This window comes from Alexandromys fortis, unplaced genomic scaffold (assembly GCF_014885135.2).
Source record: "Alexandromys fortis isolate MF-2015 unplaced genomic scaffold, M_Fortis_MF-2015_v1.1 scaffold_31, whole genome shotgun sequence".
Lineage (NCBI taxonomy): Eukaryota > Metazoa > Chordata > Mammalia > Rodentia > Cricetidae > Alexandromys > Alexandromys fortis.
The window spans coordinates 7,352,751-7,373,650 of record NW_026067974.1 but is presented as its reverse complement, the minus strand read 5'-3'; the positions used below and the strand labels follow the sequence as shown (position 1 = coordinate 7,373,650).

Sequence of the window (20,900 nt, the reverse complement as noted above, 5' to 3'; positions counted from 1 at the left end):
GTACTCTATTACCTCTCTGGCCTCATCTCTACTTCATCTCCTAAGCTCGCTATGTTCTGGCCGTGCCACTTTTTTTTGTTGTAGTTCCTCAGCACAGGCTCATTCCTGTCTCGGGGCTTTGTACTTGCAGTTTGCTGTCTGGGTAATGTTCTCAGTCCCTGAGAGATTATTGGGGCACATGCCCTGCTACTGGTGATTCCTTAATTGTCACCACCACTGTGAGAGCTTTCCTTGACACCCTTAAAATAAATTTTCTCTCCCAGCCACAGTCTTATTCCTGCCTTGTTATTTTTCTATATTAAATAAAGTCATTCAGCATACTATATTTTTTACAATCTGTTTCCTCTAACTGAAAAATAAGCTGTATAAATGTAGATTTATGTGTTCTGTTGCTGCACCTAGACAGTGTCTGGCACATGGAAGACCAGAAACAAGCCTATTTAATAAGTGACTAAATTCAGCTTTCCTTCTGAACTTCCATCCTTTAAAGATGTGACAGTAATTCTATGCATTCCTGTGGTGGCAGATGCTTGTTACCCAGCACATGGAAAGGTAAGGCTTGAGAATAAGTTTGAGGTCAGTAACAGTTACAGACTAAAGCTCCAGTACAGCTTGGAATACATAAGGATACCCTGTGTCAAAACAAACAAAAAATTTACCTCTCTATAAATTAGGAATTTTTTTGTTTTATTTTTTGAAACAGGGTTTCTCTGTGTAGCTCTGGCTGTCCTGGAACTCCTTCTGTAGACCAGGCTGGCCTTGAACTCAGAGACTCACCTGCTCCGAGCGCACTGGGATTAAAGATGTAAGTCTTCACTGACACACCCAGCCTAAAAGATTTATTTGTTTGTTTGTTTGTTTTTTTTATGTAATAGAAGTCTTATCAGCATGTAAGTCTGCGCACTGGAAAAAGACACTGGATCCCGTTAGACTACAGTTATAAATGGTTGTGAGCTTCCATGTGGGTGCTGGGAAGTTGAACCCAGGACCTCTGTAAGAGCAGTCAGTGCTCTTAACTACTGAGCCATCTCTAGCCTCTTAAAATTAGCATTTTTAAGGAACAAGGTTTAGGCTTATGCTTTTAATATCCAAAAAGTTGATAAAGTACAATTATATTTTCCTCCAACAAAGAAAAATACTTGTTTTTAATGATAACATCCTTGAAGACAAAAAAAGTTAAGAATTCCTATGTTAAGCCGGACGGTGGGGGCGCATGCCTTTAATCCCAGCACTTGGGAGGCAGAGTCAGGCGGATCTCTGTGAGTTCGAGACCAGCCTGGTCTACAAGAGCTATTTCCAGGACAGGTTCCAAAACCACAGAGAAACCCTGTCTCAAAAAAACAAAACAAAAACAAAACAAAAAAAAAAGATTCCTGTGTTATGGGAACTAGTTGACAATGCACAACAGAGTTCCCTTTGTACTTATTACTAGTTTTAAGTTTCCAAAAACTGAGCATGCTTTGTTTATACTATAAGGTAAAATATTTTTAAAAGGTAAATATGTAAAACAATTATAAGAAAAATAAATGGGCCTCAAGTAGTAGTGCATGCCTTTGATCCCAGCACTTGGAAGACAGAGCAGGTGGATTTCTGTGAACTCAGGGCCAGCCTGGTCCACATAAAGTTCCAGGCCAGGCAGGGCTACTTAGTGACCTTGTCTCAAACCCCTGCCCCCCAAAATAAAAGAAAGAACAGTTCCCTTTTTGCTTTTTAAATACTGTGTTTTAACGATTTATTTTTATTTTATATGCATGAAATGTTTTCCTTAGATGTATGTATGTGTGCTATGTGTGCAGTGTCTGCCAGAGACCAGAAGAGAGCACTGAATCACCGGGGGGGCTGAAAACTGAAACCCAGGTCTTTTGCAAAAGTACTTCCCAGCACCCAGAAAACGTATCCCCTTTTTTTGCATTTGTTTGTGTGTATTTTACTGTGTGAGCAGTACACATGCAGAGAGGACAACTGCAGGAGCAAGCTCTATTCTTCACCATGTGGGTTCCAGGGAATATACTCGGGTCATCAGTGTTGGCAGCAGGCACCTTTGCCATTCACTGAGCCATCTTATTGGTCCTTAAAAAGTAAATTCTTTAATATATTTTGATCGCCACAGAATAATGCATGCTGTTATGTATCCAGATGAAACAGACCAAAAGGATGATTATAGTTTAAAAATATTCTTTTGACTAAAAAGAGATTCATAAGCAATTTTTACAACAGAAAGAAAACTCCATAGTGTTAGTGTTCTTTTTGTTTTTTGTTTGTTTTAACAAGTTTTTTTTTTTTCGAGACAGGGTTTCTCTGTAGCTTTTAGAGCCTGTCCTGGAACTAACTTTGTAGACCAGGTTGGCCTCAAACTCACAGAAATCTGCCTGCCCTGCCTCTCGAGTGCTGGGATAAAAGGCGTGAGCCACCACTGCCCGGCTTAACATAGGAATTCTTTTGTTTGTTTTTGTTTGGCTTTGTTAAAACTGGGATTTCTCTGTGTAGCCCTATTTGCCCTGGAACACACTCTGTAGACCAGGCTGGCCTTGAACTCACAGAGATTCAGCCCTCTCGGCCTCCTAATGTGTTAGGACTAAAGGCGTGCACCACCACCACCCAGCAGCTAGCTAGTGTTAGTGTTCTAAAGAAAGATTTAAGAAACATCTCTGGGCTGGTGAGACAGCTCAGTGGTCAAAAGCAAGTAGTGTTCTTGCAGGACTAAAATTTGTTTTTCAGCACCTGTATTAGGCAGCTCACAACTGCCTGTAACTTCTGCTTCAGGGCAATCTGATGACTCTGGGCTCCAAAGACACTACCCTCAGACACACCTACATTTAACAACCAAACAAACAAACATATCTTTGCAACATAAAATATAAAATATGGAGTTGATGTGACAAAGAATAGGTTACTAATTCCATTTCAACTCCATGATTATGGAATAAGGAAGAATATTCACTAAATAAAAAAGCACCTAGTAAACAACATGAGACATATATTTCAGCATATAGACAGCATTTGTTATTTTGCCTTTTTTTTTTTGACAGGATCTGGCTGTTTAGCCCAGGCTTATCTAAAACTCTCCACTCTCCAGCCTTCCAAGTGCTGGATTACAGGCTGGCAGTAAGCCTCACTGCATTTGCACTTTTGAAAGAATACTTCACCCACATAAAAGTGAGAATATGCCTGATTGTAAGGTACTTTCCAGACCCAGTACTTATGACCTGAGCCACGCCCTAAGATGAGAACACATAAGAAAGAACACAGACCTCTGGGACTCTAGTTTTATTAATGTGGTTTCCAATTCAAGGTCATACTGGCTGTTAAAAAAGAAGTATATAAATTCTTCCAAGTTCTTAAAGATAGTTCATATATTGATGAGACGGGTTGCTCCCCAAACTGGTTGTTAAAGAAGTCCTACTTGACACTTGCAATAGGCAGTGTATGCTATTAAAGAAGAGTAACAGTTTTCACTGTAACACTTCTAGATTCCAAGTGCTAGAAACCTCTGAACAGCACCCAGGTTTAAAGGGGGAAAAGCATGCACAGAACAAATTAAAAATATACTCAACCTCTCAATAATCAATAAAGCACAGTTAATTAAAGGTCACAAAAATTTTTTTACATGAAAGTCATTGGCCACTGAAATATATGAAAATATATTTGACAAAATTTATATGAAATAATTCTAAACTAATACCAATATAAAATCATATTTTAAAAATGCCACTCCTCTCTATAGCACTTAAAGTCATTAAATTTGAGGGAGGCAAAGGAATGAGGAAAACCTTCCAGAATTCAGAATATTGGTCTTCTTTTACTAGGACGAGGCTCTGAAATTTTCTTTCCTTATAGAGTCTTCTAAGAATCTGATAATGAGGTAGCACTGCATTTTTATATGTTATATTTCTAGTGACAGCCCAGTGGTTTAGCAGCTACGACTGGGACACACTGAATTTCCGAAGCAACACAGACTGGATCAGAGGTCATTAAACAGTCCCACATTTGTGAATTAAAGTATCCAAGTAGTTAAAAGGTAGTAAAATAGCTAAGCATTGTGGTACAGCCCATAATCCTAGCTCTTGGGAAGAGAAATCACCACAAGTTCAAGACTGGCCTAGTCTATATAGAAGAGAAAAATCTCAATAGTTATGGAAGTTTATGGAAAACAGGTATTAGATATAAAACAATATAATGTGGGCTGGAGAAATGGCTCAGTGGTTGAGAGCACTGGCGGCAATTCCAGAAGACATGAGTTCAATTCCCAACACCCACATGGCAGCTCACAACTGTGTATAACTCCAGTTCCAGGAATCTGACACCTTCACAAGACAACATGTAGGCAAAACACCACTGCACATAAAAATAAATCTTTAAAAAAGACTTTAAAAAGAAAATAAAATGCAAAATATTAAAATGTAAAGCTGTCATCAAATTCTACACAGGGTCCATAGGAAAAAAAAATTCAACACTTTTCATACCAGTAAAAAGGAGAAGTATTAAAATTACATAAAGGTTTTCCTCATTCCTCTTCCTCCTTCAAATAATGACATAAGATATTGGAGTAAACAGAAAATTCAAATGAAACTCTAGATAAAAATCAAACAAATTCAAACCACTGAAGGAAAAAAGGAGCAGTACTCCTACACACACACACACACACACACACACACACACACACACACACACAATACCTAAATTCTTTGACGTTTTTGTCTTTAATGGCAAATTAAAAAACTATCAGCAGGGTGGTGGTGGCACACACCTTTAATCCCAGCACTTGGGAGGCAGAGGCCTGCGGATCTCTGCGAGTTCAAGGCCAGCCTGGGTCTACAGAGTGAGTTCCAGGACAAGTTCCAAAGTTACACAGAGAAACCCTGTCTCGAAAAACCAAAAAAGAAAAAAAAATAAAAATAAAAAGCCATCAACAGAGTGGTGATACTATGGAATAAAAATAAAAATAGTATCATTAGGACGGGAAGCCTAGGGCCAGGCTTGATAGTGCATGTTTTTAATTCTAGAACTTAGGAAGCAGAAGCAGGTAGATCTCTGTGACTTCAATGCCAAACAGGTCAACAGAGCAAGTTTCAGACCAGCCAGCGCCATATAGTGAGACTCTGCCTCAAAAACAAAACTAACAAAACATGAATGGCCGAGCATATATATAACAACATGGATAGAGGTCAGAAAATAAGAACAAATGAAAAAAATGATTGTTGTAGAATGTTTAGCCAAATGTGGTAGTGCACACCTTTAATCCCAGCACTTGAGAGGCAGAGGCAGAAGTATTTCTGTGAGTTGGAGACCAGCCTGGTCTACATAGATAGCTCTAGGACAGCCAGGACTACATAGAGAGACCCTATCTAGAAAAAAGAGCAAGAATCTTCATATATATACAGTATACATGCATAAGTACTTAGAAATTAACATAAAATTATTAAAAACTGAACACATATAGCAATACAATATCCATACCTACACTACACTGGAAGGATACATATTACATTCTCTGTGGAGCACAGACGGGAAACTAAGGATGACTTCTTTAACTGATAGCAGTCCTCACAATCTCTATGGTTTTGTTAAAAACTTCAATGAAAACTCAGGGGAAATGGAGAATTAGAAAAGCTAAAAACAGCAATCTTTTCAATAGATAATAACGAAGCCTGAATGAAGCCTTACCACACCCCAAAAGTCAAAAGATCTAACCAGATCTCACCATAAAATACCTTTCCTGTGATTGTTGGAAATAATATAGTGGCGGGTGACTTAAGCAAAGAGGAAAAAGACACTGGTTTCACACACTTTAGTAAGGAAGCACTTCCTAAATAAAAGAAAGCTCAGAAAGGCTTTGGTCCCTGTAGAGAATGTTTTTCATAGCAAACCTCATTCCTCCCCCACATTACTCTGAAGAAGGGCCCTCCCTACCTCTGAAGACCAATCCCTCCTCCTCTAAATAACCTCGGATTTTAGTGTGTGAAAACTCAAAGACAGATTTTCCAAAAAACCCTTGAGACATTTTTTTTGAGGGAGGAGGACTTCTTTAAAACATTTTAAGTCTTTTTTCTTTCTAATATTTTTCCTTCCCTTCCTTTACTTTTCTTGTTTCTGGCATATTTGTGCTTTTCACTTCTTGAGGGAAAATATAACTCCAAATAAACCAAATAAAATTCACATCATAGCTCAAATCTAAAATAAAGGGAGAAAATGGGGGGGGGGGCAAGAAAAACCTAACCTTATATTGTTGTCTTCATTTTAGCAATAAGACTAGAAATAAAGTTCTGATTACCAAGTATGGGAGTGAAATAAAACTTACTTGTACGTCACAAATCTTCAATTAATTCGGAGTCACCAGTTACAAATCACCTTGTTTAAGAACTATAAAGCCACTTGAATAGGTCTGTACAACCAACCACTATAGTAGAACTTATAACTTCAAAATACAGAGCTGTGATTCAATCTATATATCCCTACCTCATCCTCCTGGTCTCCCCTCCAAGGACCTGTTTATTTCAGTGTTTTGAGCTATATAAGGATTGCTTCAAAAGCAGAACTGTATTCAGTGCTAAGTGGCTTCGGTTGTTTTCAGAGCACTCTGACATGATCTTATTTGGGATTTTTACCAACTTAGTGAAGCATGCAGAATAAGCATTTTACAAACAAGGAAATATGCTTCCCAGCTGTCCTGGTCACATGGTTATTAAGGAGCTTAAGCTAAACTACAAGTCTTTTAACTACTAATCTAATAGTCTAATCCTTTGACTTTCTGATTCTTACATAAGGTTATACGTAAGAATGTATGTTATATGTGTTAGGATTCAGGCTTTATGCTGGCCCCTGTCACCTGGCAGGATGAACTCAGACAGTATCCTAGCCAGCCTAGGGTCCGATGGCTGCTGTGTCACTATGCAGGTGCAAAGGTCCTTTTAAGAGGCAAGTTCCACCCACTCCAGCTTTCTTCCTTTGTCATTTCCCCGAGGAAGCGGCTTTCTGTCCTTGGTCTCTTCTTTCTCTTCTCTTCTCCTCTGCCTCCCCCCCCCCCCCCCCCCCCGCACTGGTTCTCTTTCCTCCCCTATTCCTTTTTTCTCAATAAACTCCACACTCAAGCTTTATCTGTATGGCGTATTTGTCTTTCACCCACCATGGGACCCTCCAAAAGTTGGACCTCGCGCTGTAATCATAACAATATGTCTTTTATTCAACATGTAGAAAATTGAGGAAATAGCTCACAGAAAGCATGTTTATATACCATTCTTGCAATTTAATTTTTTTTTTTCGAGACAGGGTTTCTCTGTCCTGGAACTAGCTCTTGTAGACCAGGCTGGTCTTGAACTCAAAGAGATACGCCTGCCTCTGCCTCCTGAGTGCTGGGATTAAAGGTGTGTGCCACTCTGCCCAGCTTTTAGCTAGGATCTTATGAGCACAGATTGGCTTCAAAGTCACTAGGTAGCCAAGGATGGCTTTGAAATTCTGATTCACCTGACTTGGCCTCCTCAGTGTCGGAATGTGCCATTGTGCCTGGCTCAATTTCATTTTTAAGTGGCAACTCTGTAGAAATGGTCTTAGGTTCTAATGAATTCTGATCGTGTGTGTGTGTGTGTGTGTGTGTGTGTGTGTGTGTGTAATATTATTATATATTTGTTTTGATTTCTAAAAACAGTGTTTCTTTGTGTAGTCTTGGCTGTTCTGCAACTTACTCTGCAAACCAGGCTGGCCTTGAACTCACAGAGATACACTGCCTCTGCCTCCCGAGTGCTGGGATTAAAGGTGTGCACCACCGCCCAGCCATCCATCAGTTCTTAAAAATAAAACATTTACTATTCCAATCTCTCAGAATAATATTCTATTGTTTCTAGGAAACTAGTATCTTTTCTTCTAAAGACCTCTACTGCTCCTTTGCCACAAGTTACAGAATTAAAAAGCAGAATTTCTAGAGTTCTTAAATTACATTTACTTGTGGTATCTAGCATAACTACAACATTAACTGCCACTGCCTTCAACACAGTTGCTCAGGTCAACAGGATGTGTTTGCATACCCCACCCATTATCAAGTCCTACCAAGCACTAGGCCTCTTTACTCCATATTATTCACTGTGTCCAAGCCACAGTGTTCTCTCCCCTGAACAGTGTTACCTGGCTCTTAACTTACCTTCTGACTTCCTCTGTAGCTCAGTCTACAAAGTAGCCACAGTACTTTTTAAAATGCCAACCAGATCATGCACTTCTCCTCTTAACCACATTTAAAATAAAATTCAGCCTCTATATCAGACCCTATAAGATCCTTATATATGGGAGCCAGCTAATGTTAAATTCATTCCTACCTCTCTTCCATCTTTTTGACTCCAAACACACTGGCCTTCTATAAACGAGTCAAGCTTGTTTTCATCTCAGGCCTTTGATTCTCTCTTCCTTGCTGAGAAGTTCCTTAAAGATCTTTTTCCTAGACATTCACATTGCTAGCTCCTTTTTGTTATTATGAGACAGAGTCTCACTATATATCCCTGGATGGCCTGAAACTCACTATGTAGACCAGGATGGTTTATTTAGACCTACCTGGTCTCATTAGAGACTCCCCTGCCACCACTGCCTCTGCCTCCTAGCACTGGGGCTAAATGTGCATCATCACATTAGCTCATTGCTAGCCACTTGTTACTAACTCAGGACACCTCTTAAGGGGTAGAAAGATGGGTCTCCTTTTTATAGATGTTGTGACCTCAATCAAAAGTAACAGCCCTCCCTATTCCTGGGATGATGTTTCATGTGCATTAACCCACTATGGTATTTATAGCCTACAGTCCAATCATCTTCTTGGTGCAACTATAATAATGACATTCTAGTCAGGTGTGGAGGCGCATGCCTATAATTCCAGTTCTCTAGAGGCAAGAATTCAAAGACAGCTTGAGCTATGTAGTCAGACTCTCTATCAATTAACAAAAAGAAAAAAACAACAAAGACATTCTGTTCCTACAGAGCTGAGGACCAGGACAGGGTACAGAGGCTCTCATGAGAAAATTCAACAGTGGTTTGCTGCTTCTTTTTTTTTTTTTCTTTTCTTTTCTTTTTTCCCCCATACTCAACAAGATTTTATCTTTATTTTGGTCATAAACTTTTTTAACAAAGTCACAGATTTATGATACAGATTAGATATGTTTTGAAACAGAGATTCACTATACTACCTAGTGAATCTCCTAAGATCAATGGACCCTCCTAGTTCAGCTTCCTGAGTAGTTGAAGACAGGCCCATGCCACTATACCCATCTCTAGGCCATACTTAATCTCAGAAAATTCCCTTATACAATTAATTTAGGTCTGATTTAAAAACAAATAATTATTATATGCCTCTAAATTTTGTCTCTTTTAACCCACTGAGTCCAATTAGTGCTGCCCATATGCACAGAAACACAAGGAACCTACCAGTGGCTACACCTGTAAAGAAAACCAACTCTCCCTTCCCCAGAAGCTATCAACTGCCAACCACTAGTTTCTCAGCCAGAATGGTAGGGTTTCCCTAGCTGCTGCTGCTCTTCTCTGATTGTGTGTGTGTGTGTGTGTGTGTGTGTGTGCACGCGCGCACATGTAGCTACAAATATGCCATGGTGTGCATATGGAAGTCAAAGGACAACTTTCAGGAGTTGCTTCTCTCCTTCCACCCTGAGTTCTATGGATAGAACACTCATATTCTAGGCTGCAGAGCAAGTGATTTTACACATTAGCCACCTCGCTGGTCTCTGTCCCACCCTCGCAGTCCCCCTCCACTTTGAGAGAGATCACTAGTTTAGGGCTGAGAGCATAGCTTCATGGTAAGGGTTCTTACCTAACATTCGAGAGGTCATCCACTGGGGCATGAGAACCAACCTGTGACCACATTTGTAAAGAAAACTGAATCTCATTTCTACATCAACCACTTTAACGAATATCTTATTGAGTGAAAATTGAATTTGTTAATACTAATTTTTCAGAAGTAAAAGACTAAATTGATCTAAAGAAAGCAAAGGAAGTTCTTTGCAATGAATCCAACTATTCTCTTGAGAGAAAAAGGACTACACCCACAGCATCTTATACTGTGACTGGCACATAGAATGAGCTCCATAAATGTTTAATTAATAAAATCACCCTGAAGATATATCTAGAAAGATAATTTATACTAACAATCAGGAAGCTAAACTCCAAAGCAACTTAGTGGCTTGCCAAATGTGACACTGACACTGAAGCCAACAGCAGAGCTGAGACCAAACACAGTTATATTGGGAAAGGGAAGTACTGGCTGAAGAATTTCAAAGTGCAAATGGAAGATAACACACTGTTGACATACCGTCTGACTGTAGTTAAGAACAATAGAGCTAATAATGATAGACAAATTAAAGCAACACCACAAAGACTCTGGTGAGGTACTAGCTACCCAGTACACAGAATACAAAAGGACTAAGCAAATTCTCTCTATTATGAGGGAAGATACTGTAAACAACCCAGAAAACATAGGAAACACTGACATTGCCCATCCTAGCCTTCCAGTTTTATTTAATGTGACTGCTCAATTTAAGTCAACTGTCAAGATGCCTAATCCACTGCTCAGTCACAACCAAAACGAAATTAAGGTAGGTTTACAAACTGGATATGGAATTATAATGATAAATTTGGAAATCTATTTGTTCTTGATCCCTTTCATCTTACAATTCAACCAATCCTTGCTGATTAAAACAGCGCCTACATAGTTTGATTCTGATGTTCAAAAGGTAAAAGGGCTTTCCACTCAAAACCCTCTTTCAAAGCTGAATCATCCTATCACCTAAATCAAATTATCTGAATTATCAAATATTTAGTGATACCATTTGAGACAGGGCTGTGATACACTTAAACTTTTTAAAAGTTTTCCCCACCTACTAGTAGTAAGGTTACTCTGCCTCCCAAGTGCTGGGATTAAAGGTGTGCACCACCACTACCTGGTTCTAACTTGCTCTTATAACTTAAATAAACCCATTTATATTAATCTATGCTCTATCATATGGCATTACCTCTCTTCCATCTTGTACCTCCTGTTTCCTCTCTGTGTCTCCTCATGTCTCTCCCTTTCTTTATCTTAGAGTCCCTCTGTCCCCGAAGTCCCGCATATACCTCTTGCCTAGCTATTGGCCATTCAGAAAAATGCAGCTCTTTACAAATGAGAAACGGGTATCAGTTAAATAAACTTAGAAGAAAACAAGAGCTGCCAATATATTCATCAGCTATTGCTGTTCTGGCACCTGAATTCTAGTGCAGTTTTACACATACATTCCTAAATGTGAATTTTTTCTTCTCTAAACTATGTCACCTGTGTAAAAGTTACAAGATAGTTACGAAGACTATCATATCTATTCCCCCGGTTATGAAATGAGATAAAAAATAATATCAATTTTAAAAATATAAACTAGTCAAGCATTAAAGTTCATCTGATTTTCAGTACTAAATTTCTGTGCTCCTTTGGAAATAATGTAAAAATTGATATCCTGGCTCCCATTATAAATGAGTGTGAACTCAGTTCATATGATGCACTGCACATGATGCCAAGTTCTAGGAAGCACGGTGGCCCAAGTCTGTAATCTCTGTAAACCCTGCACTTGGGAAGCTGAGGCAGGGGAACTGAGGCTTGAGGTCAGCCTGGGCAATATAGCAAGATTCTGTTTTTAGAGAGAGGAGAGAGACAGAGACAAACAGAGAGAATTACAGGAAGCTATAACCCAAAAGTCAAAGTTCTGTAGATTCTCTAAAGCCCCACCAAGCCTGACAACCTGAGTTCAGTCCCCACATGAACAAACAGTTTTGGGATATTGTCCTTTGACCTCCATGATGTGTGTGTGTACATGCATGCATACACCAATAAAAATGATAAGTAGCAAAAAGTTTTAAATAAAAATAAAATAAAACAACCCCTCTCTCTCTCTCTCTCTCTCTCTCTCTCTCTCTCTCTCTCTCTCTCTCTCTCTCTCACACACACACACACACACACACACCTTGTAGGCACATACACGCCCTAATTCTTGTTGTTTTTTGTTTGATTTTGGTTTTGGTTTTTCCTTACAGGGTCTCATTATGTAGCTTAGCTCTGGCGGTCTTGGAACTTAACTATGTAGAACAGGCTGGCCTCTAACAAAGATCTGCCTGTTTCCCAAGGGCTGGGATTTAACGAGTGTGCCACCATGCCCAGCACCCCTATTTTTTAATGGTTGCACAAAACTCTTTATCTATACACATACACACACCTTTTTAATGATAGTACAGAACTCCCTTCTAGCCCTGCTGTATCATTTCCAGGTTTTTGTTACTACAACAACTTAGCAAAGCAGTCTATGAGGAGCCCTAGGAACCTTGGCAAACTGTTAGCTATTATATCAAAATGTACTAATACTTCCAGTGCAATTCCTCACTGAGTATCTATCCATTCGATATGGCCAGAGAATGGGGGAAATGGGAATAAACAAATTTTAAAGTAAAAGAATCAGTGAGATTTAGATTAAAACAAAACAGGCCAAACTGTCTTTCATTAACTAAGTGGAAAACTTCAACTAAAACTCCAGCAGATGTGATATATGGTACTGTCTATTGTCTCTAAGGATGAAGTGCTGATGTGGGCAGAAAATAGATTCCTATTCAGAGAGGAAGTAAACACCTTGTATTGTGAATTCTATTAACACAAGAAAATGCAGTTCTGTCTCAGGTCAGGAAGCATTTTACTAAGATGTAGGCTAACCTGGCCACTTTTGTTCAGAATGGTCTAATAGAACAATAAGTATGATTTATTTTCTTGCCTTTGTTACTAAGAAAGAATTTCTATTAATTCAGCTGTCTTCTGCACATCAGTCTATGAGTCCAAAGGTGGCAAATATGCTAACAAAACAAACATGAAGAAGCTCTTGGTATTTTTACAGTTTTTAAATTAACAATTCATATAACATCTAACATGCAAGAGATGTCCAATAATAACTGATTTAATTCAAGGCATCTACTTTGGCTATTGTCATCTAATTATGTAATGGAAATATTTGCAAAAAAACATGCAAACACCAGAAAGCCCTAAGAATTTACATGTATAGGAGAAAGGAGTACATGGGTTCCTTTTTTTTTCTTTTCGAGACTGGGTTTCGCTGTGTAGCTCTGGCTATCCTGGAACCAGCTCTTGTAGACCACTGGCCTTGAACTCAGAGTGAGTTCACAATCCAGAGTGCTGGGATTAAAGGAGTGTGCCAACACCACCTGGTCGAGTATGTGGATTCTTAAAAGCAAAACAAAACAAAGTTCCTAATTTACTTCTTTGTAATTTGCTATGTAATACATATAAAAGTATTTTCAGCAAAGGTTCTCTCTAGTTTATAAGGAAGAAAAAACAATATGACTATTCTCAATATATTCTTTCTTCCTCACCAATGTAAACTTACTATATCTAACATCTAAACTACTTAAGAAAATGGCTTTCCATTTCTCTTAATATCAAGGATCACCAGGATTCAAGTCTCACAACTGCAGGCAGTAACAAGAAGCACTCAGAATCAAGGCCAACCTTATAAACATCTACCCATAAAACTAACCCTAAGCCAGTGGCAGTGGCACACTTTTTAATCCCATCACTACAGAGGCAGAGGCAGGCAGATCTTTGTCAGTTCAAGGCCAGCTGGTCTACAAAGTGAGTTCCAGGACAATGAAGGCTACACAAAGAAACCCTGTCTTGAAAAACAAAACAAAAAAACAACAACAAAAACTAACCATGCTAAGACAAGTGCTGACAGCCAGAACTCTTTCTCATGATGAGGTTTGTCTTTTAGCCTTTGTTCTGATTACATCAGTATAGGGTCCATCTGTGACACGGACTCACAACAAACAGTTCTAGGCACCCAAAGAGATATCAATAAGTGCATTAATTGGATGGAATGTCAAATAAGTGGCTAGGGTGATGACTTAAAAAGTAAAGTGCTTGCCCTATAAAAGTGAGCTCCTAAATTCAATTACCAGTATCCATGATTATTAGTTTGTTTGGTTTGGGGGGGAGGGTATGTTTTTTTAAATCCCCAAAGTGGTGGCACGTGCTAGTAATGGGGAGGCAGAGAAAGGCAAATCCCTGGGGCTTACTAGTCACCACTCTAGTGCAATCAATGATCCTCAAGTACTAGTGAGGATACTGTCTCAAAAAACAAGGTGGGACAGGTCCTGAGGAATAATACCAAAACTGACCTCTGGCCTCCACACACACGTGCACCCAGATACACACAAAAGGAAGTCAAGACCAAACAGACACCTTTAATCCCAGCACTTAGAAAGTAGAAACAGGTGAATCTCTATGAGTACAAGGACAGCCTGATCTACATAAGGTCCAGGTGAATCAGATACATAGCGAGACCCTGCCTTTTAAAAAAAAAAAATTTACAGTTTACTTAAAAAATGATTAACAAAGAGTGTGGGTGGTCCCCAAACTCTAAGACTATTAAGCCTTGATCTGCAGGCTTATGATTTGGGAGTTTATGATTTGACTGCAAGCTGAAGAAAAACTGAAATCTTATAGGTGTGTTGACAACTTCTACCTAACAGTTAAACATCCCATTTATCAAACAAATTCTATACATTAGCAAGTAAGAATTTTCAAATGAAAAAATTTTAACTATAGGGAAAAATATTCTAACCACACAATCAGTAGATAAAAATAACGACATTATTCAATACTATCTCTTGTTTGTTTCCAAGACACAAAAACATATTTCTTGGACTTAAGAACATTATTAAGTAGCAATGACTCAAGGAGAGAAAAATAAGCTACCTGATATTAATCCAAACACCAAACCCAAAGACATTCGACCCAACACTAAGCATGTTCACAGTGTAAAGTATAAACTAAAGCAGTATTAGGTTGGGTTACTATGTTAAATGCCAAACTACTATGATATACGAGAAAAGATAATGTGGTGATTGACTGTACATAGCCTGATAAGTAAATTGCATATTCATTGGCTGCTGTCTACTAGTAGTAGAAAACTTTATCCAATCAGATTACAGAAAGCAAATAACTTACAAAAATAAGTGACTTTGAAATTGATAATCAGCTGGGCAGTTGTGGCTCTTCTTCCTAGCACTTGGAAAAAGAGGCAGGCAGATCTCTATGAGCTCGAGGCCAGGCTGGTGTAGCATGAATAATAAAACCCAGAGACAGATACTGGGGTTCAAGCTTTAGATCAGAAAAGCAAAGCAGCCAAGCTACTTGAGAATTCTTACCTTTACCAAGGCTCAGACATACAAAGGGGTGATCCTGTTCTCAGTATGACTGCAACGCTCTCCATCAGACCTCAGACTGCACTGAGCGGCTGCTTTATATTCCTGTCTAGTGCTGAGATTAAAGGCATGTTATCCCGAGTACTAGGAACAGAGGTGTGAGCTCTGTTTCTCTTTTAGACTGATTCACTCTCAGGTAGCCCAGGGTGGCCTTGAGCTTACAGAGACCTGCCTCTTCCCCTGAGTGTTGAGATTAAAGGTGTGGCCACCACTGCCTGTCCTCTAAAGCTAACTAGTGGTTTAGGTGTATGGCTAACTATTGGCTTAGCTCTGCATTTTCATCTTTAAGCAAGTTTTATTTGTTAGATTACAAACAAAATACCACTACAACCTCTGGCCCTACAAAGGGAGTTCCAGGTCGGCCAGTGCTGTTACACAGAGAAACCCTATCTTGAAAAATCCAAAAATAAATAAATATAAAACTGATGACCAGTTACATACAACTCAGCTGCTTTTTATAAACTTTAAACTTCAATTTTCACAAATTGCATTAACTTGGCTAATTCAACACATCTTTGTATTATGGTTAAAAACAAAGATGAGCCAGGCGGTGGTGGCGCTCGCCTTTAATCCCAGCACTAAGAAGGCAGAGGCAGGCAGGTCTCCATGAGTTCAAGGCCAGCCTGGTCTACAAGAGCTAGTTCCAGGACAGGCACCAAAAACTACAGAGAAACCCGGTCTCAAAAATAATAAAAAATAATTTAAAAATATGATACTGTTTATCCTTTATTCTGGAATGAAATTATGACCTTGAATATTAACTTATTAACCATAGCTGAATAAGCTCAAAAGCATATTTATAAAAAATTTAAATACAAATTATTTTTGGCCAGGTGTGATAGCTCACACCCATAATCCTAGCGCTTGGGATGTAAAAGCAGAAATAATAAATTCAAAGTCATCCTCAGATATATGGTAAGATAGAGGCCAGCCTGAAATACATGAGGCCCTCTCTCAGAATAACAACAAAAAATTACGTTAAACAAACTATATGAGATCACTCTCAACTGATTTGGATAAAGAAAGGCTAGTGTTGGGGCTGGAGAGATGGCTCAGGTTAAGACTGCTCTTCCAAAAGTCCTGAGTTCAATTTCCAGCAACCACATGGTGGCTCACCACCATCTGTAATGAGGTCTGGTGCCCTCTCCTGGCCTGCAGGCAGACACACAGACAGAATACTGTATACAAAATAAATAAATAAATATTTAAAAAAAAAGGCTAATATTCATTCAGTAACTACTTAGCAGTTTGTGGCTCTTCAGGACTTTTCTTACCAGCTTCTCAAGTGGAAGAATAGTTATATTCAAACCAACATGTTTTTATTTGTGAACTTGACCAAAGAAGTAACTACAAAGTTTGGAGGCGCTAACTAAAATGAGGTTTGGAAGTGGAGAAATGTCTCACATGTTAAGGGCTTTTGCTATTCTTGCAGAGGTTTGGTTCCCAGCACCCACGTGGTAACTTACAACAGACTGTATCTCCAGTTTCAAGTGATCCAACTTTTGACCTCAGGCTCCTGCACACATGCAGTACACAAACATACACTCGGGCACACACATACATATACACATAAAATAGATTTAGCCAGGCCATGGTGACACACACCTTTAACCCCAATACTCGGGAGGCAGAAGTAGGTGGATCACTATGAACTCGAGGCCAGCCTAATCTACAAAGTCAGTTCTAGGATAGCCAGGGTTATTACAGTAACAGAAAAACACTGTCTCAAAAAGCAAAAAAGGATTTAAGATAAAAATTTAAAAATTAAAATTGAAGTTTTTATATTTTATATTTTCAAAAGATCTAACCATAAGACATAGACAGTAGAATACCCACAAAATTCTGGAGCAACCTTTTTTGTTACAATTTTTATATAAACAAAATACACCTTATAGTATATAACTGTGACTTCTGACAAACACCTATAGTCATGCTACTCCAATCAAGACACAAAACATTACTGAGGTAAATTTCAGGACAACCACCTAAATAAGAGTAACTAAAAGAATACATTTCAGTAGGAAAAAATTTTTTTCTTACCAAGTTTGAAGCAAATAAACAGGTTCTAAAAATTTAGACCAGAGCCAGGCATGGTAACATGCACCTTTAATAACAGCACTCAGCAGAAAGATCATCAAGTTCCAAGCCACTCTGATCTACATAGGGAGCTCCAGGCCAGCCAGGGCTTCTTAGTAAGATCCTGTTTCAAAATTTATAATAAAATAAAAATGTGGGTGAGGATTTAATGAAAACAGAGAAACGGTCCATTCTCTACTCCTAATCCTATTTTTTTTTTTTTTTGGTTTTTCGAGACAGGGTTTCTCTGTGGCTTTGGAGCCTGTCCTGGAACTAGCTCTGTAGACCAGGCTGTTCTCGAACTCACAGAGATCCGCCTGCCTCTGCCTCCCAAGTGCTGGGATTAAAAGCATGCGCCACCATCGCCCGGCCTCCTAATCCTATTTCTGGGCCTCCTAATCCTATTTCTGAGACAGTCCAAACTATCCCATGATCCACCCATTTCACTAAGTTGCAAGCTTGCCTTCACCCTTCACACTGTAACTTCCTCAAACAGCTCTGTATTTTTCCATTTTGGACTTAGGAACTCTTTCCACAAAAACCTGATTATCGCTAGGCAGTGATGGTGCATGCCCCCTTGAGCAGTGGTGGTGCACACCTTTGATCCCAGCACTTGGGAGGCAGAGGCAAGTGGACCTCTCCAGGATAGCCAGAGCTGTTACACAGAGAAACGCTTGTCTCAAAAAACAAACAAAAAACCTGATTATCTACCACATGATTCTATTATATGTCCAAGTGTTAAAGTCTAGCATCCTAGAGACAAAGGCAGGGAGATCTCTGTGCGTTCAAGACAGGCAGGACTATTGAGATCCTGTCTCAGAAAAACAAAAACCAAACAACAAAAAACACACAATCTAGTCAAACTAAAAAAAATCAGGAGTCAGCCTTCACTCCTCAACTCCTCTACCTCAACTCCCCACCTCCAATTCTAGTCAATATTATCTTAGAAACACATCCCTTTTTTGATCTCCACATCAGCACATAACCATCAATATACTGGAATATTATTTTAATTGCAATACTATACTCTCTCCTCTCTCACTCCTATTAACAATGAACTCATTTTTGCTATGGCATTTTTGAGTGTTTTTCTTTTTCTTTCTTTTCTTTTTTTCTCGAGACAGGGTTTCTCCATCGTTTGGAGTCTGTCCTGGAACTAGCTCTTATAGACCAGGCTGGCCTCAAACTCACAAAGATTCGCCTGCCCCTGCCTCCCTAGTGCTGGGATTAAAGGTGTGCACCACCATCACCCAGCCTTAAATGTTTTCCTTCTATCCAGAATGTTTCTCCCTCATCTTTGCAAACACTACTGCAACCTTTCCAAGGAAAATTAAATGCTTCCTCCCTACTCTCAATGTGTAGGTCTCTTGCTGTTGTAATTATTACTATTCTTTCCCACTAGACTGAGACTCCCTGAAGAGCACCTGCTATGTTACATTAACCTTAGTGAGTTTGGTGTTTAGGCAGTACCCAGCACGTTGCAGGTATTTAATAAATGTTTGAACAAGTGTATACATCATGATTTAGATAATCAGCCTCTAGGTCATTCACTTTTCTGGCTAAGATTTCAGGCTTACCATGTAGTAATGATCTTTTTTTGGTTGATTGTTTTTTGAGACAGTGTTTCTCTGTGTAACAATCTTTACTGCCTGGCTGGATAGACGGCTCAGCGGTTTAGAGCACTGCCTGCTCTTCCAAAGGTCCTGAGTTCAATTCCCAGCTACCACATGATGGCTCACAGCCATCTGTAATGAGAACTGGTGCCCCCTTCTGGTGTGCCTGCATACATGCAGGCAGAACACCGGATACATAATTAATAAATAAATCTATAAAAAAAAATCCTGACTGCCCTGGAACTCACTCTGTAGACCAGGCTGGCCTTGAATTCACAGGGAGCCACCTGTTTCTGCCTCCCCTGTTTCTGGGTAATCCCCGTGCTGGATTAAAGGTGTGGGCCACTATCAGCCAGATAGTAATGATCTTTTGATTATTATAGTAGAGAATATCAGTTATAAAATTTCAGGCGAGTTACTTAAAACCCTTTCTGTGTCTGACTCCTCACATGTAAAACACAGAGGAGACTATCTTACTAGAGTGCCATGAACACTAAATGAGTGTAAACACTAAATGAGTGTGTAAAACACAGAGGAGACTATCTTACTAGAGTGCCATGAACACTAAATGAGTTCAACACATGTGAAATGTCTCTTCCAGCTGTGGGATTCGGTTGCTGTTCCCCTTTTGAGCATTGGACTGTGATCTGTGAGCCTACCCCAAAATAAATAACTTTTTATTATACTCAAAAAAGAAAGAAATATCTAGTGCAATGCTTAATATGTGTGATCAAATATTGCAGTAATTATTTTTTGTACTACTGTGTCTCTAGGAAAGTAAAGGACTGAACAGAGATTTGTTTTCTGTCACAGAAAAGAATACTTTTCTTCTTTCTTTTAAAAATATTTATTTATTATGTATACAATATTCTGTCTGTGTGTATGTCTGCAGGCCAGAAGAGGGCACCAGACCTCATTACAAATGGTTGTGAGCCACCATGTGGTTGCCAGGAATTGAACTCAGGATCTTTGGAAGAGCAGGCAATGCTCTTAACCACTGAGGCATCTCTCTAGCCCCCCCCCCTTTTTATAAAGATTTATTTATCATGTATACAGTGTTCTGCCTGCATGTGTGCCTGCAGGCCAGAAGAGGGAACCATTTCTCATTACAGATGGTTGTGAACCACCATGTAGTTGCTGGGAATTGAACTTAGGACCTCTGGAAGAACACTTTTCAATGTAAAAAAAGATATTCTAGTTTCTCTGTCATTCCCCGTGAGTTTAGTTACCTAAGAACTCTAGTGTCAACAAAGTTGAGGGAGTTTGAATCTGAAAAACTCCACAAGTTAACAGGATTCTGAGACAACCTGTCAGAAGAGCTGTTTATTGACCACTTTACGACAACTTATGTTGATTCTCCCTATAGTTAATACTTTGGTCAAAAGTAGTATTGCTTAGGTTTTTTGTTTTTAAAATGCTCCTAGCAGAGAAATAAAGTACATCATTAAAGAGTTTTCAGTATTATGTACTTTAAAGAGAAAGCGCTTGAGTTTTTTGTTGTTGTTGTTTTGCTTTGTTTTCTGAGGTAGGAGTTCTCTGTGTAGCCTAGTCTGTCCTGGAACTAGCGTTTAGACCAAGCTGGTCTCAAATTCAGAGATCCATCTGCCTCTGACTGGAGGGCTGGGATTAAAGGCATGCATCACCATTACTGGGCTGAAAATGTTTGAGTTTAAAAATTACTATTATTACCTGTACTCAGTTTTTAAAATATATGAATAACTAAAAATAAATTCTAAAAAAAATCCATAACATTTTACTTTCAAATGCACTAATATAATTCTTCTTAAAGATTTACATCCAAGGCCGGGCGGTGGTGGCGCAGAGGCAGGCGGATCTCTGGGAGTTGAGGCCAGCCTGGTCTACAAGAGCTAGTTCCAGGACGGGCACCAAAGCTACAGAGAAACCCTGCCTCAAAAACCAAAAAAAAAAAAAAAAAAAAAA

The 20,900-nt window shown here is 39.1% G+C and overlaps 1 protein-coding gene across 5 annotated transcripts in view; it reads right to left on the bottom strand.

Moving 5' to 3' along the window:
• Spop (speckle type BTB/POZ protein) overlaps window positions 1–20,900 on the bottom strand; it is a 104,923-nt gene that overhangs the window by 42,611 nt on the left and 41,412 nt on the right. For 2 of the 5 annotated variants that reach the window (XM_050156721.1, XM_050156723.1), the window contains exon 2: window positions 17,311–17,470. The exons of the other annotated variants lie outside the window; for them this stretch is intronic. The gene's annotated coding sequence lies outside the window, so the exon portion shown is untranslated. The remainder of the gene's footprint in view (window positions 1–17,310; window positions 17,471–20,900) is intronic. 5 annotated transcript variants of the gene reach the window in all.